At 39.1% G+C, this 4,755-nt stretch overlaps 1 pseudogene; it reads left to right on the top strand.

The window, feature by feature from the left end:
- Positions 1-2,057: 2,057 nt before the first annotated feature.
- LOC149178156 (putative E3 ubiquitin-protein ligase ARI8 pseudogene) lies at positions 2,058-3,686 on the top strand (annotated as a pseudogene).
- Positions 3,687-4,755: the final 1,069 nt, after the last annotated feature.

Genomic DNA, 4,755 nt, shown 5'->3' with positions numbered 1-4,755 from the left:
CCACGGTCTTGCTTCTTGCGCTTCACAGATCACGGTTTGCTGGTGCCTGAGAGTCGCCGTTTAGTCTTGCCCTTTCTGGGGACGACCTTTTCGAGCTGCAAGATCTGATCCAACGCGCAGGGCCACCGCCTGATGCTTTGCAGGTCCAACTGTATTCTCGAAGGTAATGTCACGTGCGATTCCATTTCCCTTCATAGCTGGGTTTTAGATGTAATCTTTTGCCGCTAGATCTAGATCTAGGCGGCTGGGTTCTATATCTAATCTTCTGTGGCTAGATCTAGATATAATCTTATCTTTTGCCTTATTTCTCTGCGGTTGGGTTCTACGGGCAAGTAAAATATGGCTCCTAGCTTCGAGAAAATAGCTGGTGGCTCATCCGCTTCTGGAAGGCAAGCTCCTGCCCATATCGTTAGTGAAGCCCTAGCTCCCACTATCCAGGTGGTCCAAGCCTCACTTGATGAGGCTTTGAAGTTTTTCGGAAGTGCCCTAATCTGCCGGTTCAATGGCTTTTGGCCGCGGCTGACAGTTCTCCACAATTGGATCTCAGAGGTATGGAAGCCTGTCATTTCTGATGAAATTAATATCTACCCTTGTGCCAAGGGTTTCTTTATAGTAGATTTTGAAAATCTTGAAAGCAGACAATGTATTCTAGATTCCGACCCTTGGTTTTGGGAAAAATCAGGCCTATTCATGAAGCCCTGGAACCCATCATTCGATCCCTCTACAGCAGTCATAACCTCAGCACCAATTTGTGTGACATTGCCAAGCCTACCCTTGCATCTCTGGAATCTCTCGTCGCTAAAAGCCATCGGAAATGCAATTGGGAAATTTTATTGTAGGTGCCCAGAAACAGAGGAATATGCTAGAACCACCTATGCACGCATCTGTGTGGAAATGGACTCCAGCGCCAAATTCTGAGCTGAAATAAACCTAACAAGTAAAGACTATGTGTGGAACCAGAAACTTGATTATGAAAGTGTCCTCTTCAGATGTCGACTCTGCTTTGAGACAGACCATCTAGCCAAAAATTGCCTAAAAGCCTCCGAGAAAATTTTTTCTAGAAAAAACCGCCACAGATCTACATGTTGGGAAGGAGCACAAAAAGAACACTACACTGTCATCAAAGAAGAATACTCTAGAGAAAACTCTTTATCACAAGAAATCGGGCAAGAAAGAAACAACTCTCAAGACAAGCAAGGAGAAAACTCTGCCCAACAAATCAATAGTTGTGAGGATTCCAATACCGCACAAAATAAATCTTCATTTAACAGCGACGAAGATCTCCTAGACCAAACTTTTTCTCGACTATCTTCAAAAGAACGAACACAATAGATCGCGAAGCTAAGACACCAATGTCCTAAGAATCAAAAGAGATGAAGGAGATGCAAGATAAAGAAAGTTGGAAGACCGTAGAGAAAAAAAAGAAAGCTATAGATAATTAAAACTAAGAAAATTATAGGTCCGATACGATAGACGTTAACCACCACCATCATCATCATCATCATTAAAATCTCCATTGTAAATGAATCCACACATTTATTATTAATTACAAATTACGATATTAAACACCATTGTAAATAAGTGTACATCTTTCTTGTTAATTACACATCGCAATATTTCTTCATAATAAACCGATTGACCATTTCACAAAGTGAAGTTAAATTTATTCAATAATTTGTTTATCGTTTTAAGTGAATTATAAATGAAAAGAGTATTTGAGAAATTTCTAAGATTAGAAGTATCAAGGTAACATTATTATGTAATTCTCTACCAAACCGTTAATAGAGCCTCGTCACATAATCCTCCCAATTTTGTGAAATGCCATCACATTGACAATGGACAGTCGGCTAGTGAATGCTTCTTTTGGTATAAATGGCAGCGAAGGTACCATTGGGTTAGTAGAAGAAAGTGAAACGCGCAGGTGTTCTCAATATATTTCGTACACTATTGGTGGATTCAGAGAGGTAGGTTAAAAGGAGAAGGCACAGCTTCTTGTCTATCTTATTTCATACCTTCAGGCACACGAAGGAAAAAAGCTCGCGCTGTGATTCAAGAAAATGGAGTCTCATGATAATGTATACGATTATGATGCAAATGACACCTCTGACGAAGCAGAATCAGAATCAGAAGAAAATTACGATATGCAGGTGAACATAGCAGCGGGCGATGCGAATGATAGATGCATGAAGTACACCGTTTTAAGTTTGAACGACATTTCTGAGCGTCAGGGAAAGGCTATATCAACCGTTTGTAATGTACTTTCTGTCTCGGAAGTTGAGGCAAGCATTATTTTGCGTCACTTCCACTGGAATATTAATAATGTGTACGATCAATGGTTTGTAAATGAGGAGAAGGTGAGGAATGCTGTGGGGTTATTGTTACATGAGCCCAACGTAAAAGAAGAAGAAAACTCAATCAGGTGTCCAATATGTTTTGATGATTACAAGATGGGAGACATGAAGAAACTCAAGTATTGCGGCCATCGCTTTTGCGAAGAGTGTTGGAGACTTTATATTCATACCTCAATAAGTAACGAAGGTGCAGGATGCCTCAACTTACGATGTCCAAATGTAAATCCCGGATGTGGTGCTGTTGTGGATGCAGATATGGTTTTTTCTTTGGGGTTATCTGAGGAAGACAATAGCAAGTATAGAACATATGTTGTGAGGTCATATGTTGAACAAAACACAAGGGTTAAATGGTGTCCGTCACCCGGTTGCGAGTATGCTGTGCAGATTGATGTTGTTAACGTTGATGCAAGTCGGGAGGTTGTCTGCAATTGCTCGCATAAATTTTGCTGGAACTGTTTAGAGGAATGTCATCGTCCAATCGATTGTGACACAGTGAAAAAGTGGGTTTCCATGATTAATGAAGGCGAATCACAGAACTTGTATTGGATAATTGGTAACTCTAAGCCGTGTCCCAAGTGTAAACGACCGATCGAGAAGGATTCTGGCTGCATGCATATGACATGTTTACGGTCCTGTGGGTTTGAATTCTGTTGGATATGCCTCCGTGATTGGAACGTGCATGGCTATGACACTTCGGTTGCTTGTAACCGATATCGTCGACCGGAAGCAGGAGAAGACAATTCGTCCCATGAATCCGTCTCCGAAGATGCGATGAAACTGACTGCTAAAATGTCGTCAGATAGATTTGTATTTTACCTTGAGAGATGGAAGGCAAATGAAAAGTCTCAGGAAAAGGCATTCTCTGATCTGCAGCGTGTGAGAGTGGTGGAGCTTAAAGAATTGGTTGACAGTCGTGTGCTGCGCACGAGTCAATCTGCCATGGCAAGATTCAAATACGTGGTAGATGCATGGCTACAAATAGTTGAATGCAGGCGTATGCTGAAATGGACATATGCGTACGGCTACTATCTTCCGTTGCTTCATAATGACGCCCATCCGGTTAAACAAAAGCAACATTTCTTCGAATTCCTGCAAGGGGAGACTGAGAATAGTTTAGAACGGCTTCATCAGTGTGCTGAACATGAACTTCAAAATCAAATGTTGCTTGTCCGTAAAGCTGAAGCTGACATTGAGACCAGCGATATCCATTCAACTTTGAGGGATTTTGATTGCTTTTATAAAACACTTGAAGGGTTAACAAAGGCCGCAGCTGGCCATTTTGAAAAGCTGATTCGGGCCTTTGAAAACGGACTCTCGGAAGTACACAGTCAGTAGCTTTTAAGTGAGTGATCTAAGAGCAACTGGACTAAGTCTGGTTCCTTTGCTTCTCCTTTCTATTGTGGTTTTTTAGCGTCTATATATTAGGTATTTAATGTCCTCAGAACAGCTCGCAACTTAGCACGATAAAACGAGAGCGGGCAAATATTATGCCGAATTTGCCCGCTCCCCTGTTATCGCTTGCTGCTCTAAGAGCATTATTTTCTCACTTACTCTTGTTTTGAGACAACCTGTGAGTGGCCGTAGAGTTCTGAAATTTTATTCTCTTTTGGCTCTTTTCGTTTACCAATATTGAGATCTTTCTTCTTGTACCAAATCTTTTGGACATCAATACTGAGTGTACCAATCGATTCCATCCAAAGTGTGGCTCTTTTCGTTTACCAATATTGTGATCTTTCTTCTTGTACCAAATCTTTTGGACATCAATACTGAGTGTACCAATCGATTCCATCCAAAGTGAGCCATCTCTAATGTTAATGGATCATAATGCAACAAATATTTATCCATGCTTAATTTATATATTTTTTTATATATTTAAAAATTGGGATATTTTCACCATCAAACTATTTGTTTTGAATATTTTTTTCTAATACCACCCATATTTAAACTACATCAAGATTGATGAAATGATGTGATCTATTAAGTTTCATTGAAATAATAACTTGTTCTGGCTAAATATATCCATGAACCTTGTTTATAGAAATAATAACTTTCTCATGCTAAATACATCCATGAATTTTTAATATAGAGTTGCTATATAAAAATAAATCCACAGTGATCTCCTTATCTTTCTACCAACATGATATCACCTATATACAAAAACATATTTTTATATTATTGATGTAAGTGCCATCAACTTATCATAGTTATGTAAATTACAATATATGGCTGCACACTTATTACTTACTTTAAGTTTTTCCATTCTCGTTTTTTTCTTGGCCCAAAATGTTGTGTACATCAGGTTAATATATAATAAACTTTAAACAATATATCATTCACACAAAGGAATTAACAACAATGTAGATAAATAACATCATATATTATTTCTTATAGAAGAAATGCTCTC

This window comes from Pinus tabuliformis, chromosome 4_1, assembly GCF_031772625.1.
Source record: "Pinus tabuliformis cultivar Carrire ecotype Pingquan chromosome 4_1, CPIR1, whole genome shotgun sequence".
In the NCBI taxonomy this organism is placed as follows: domain Eukaryota; kingdom Viridiplantae; phylum Streptophyta; class Pinopsida; order Pinales; family Pinaceae; genus Pinus; species Pinus tabuliformis.
This window is presented reverse-complemented; position numbering and strand designations above follow the sequence as displayed.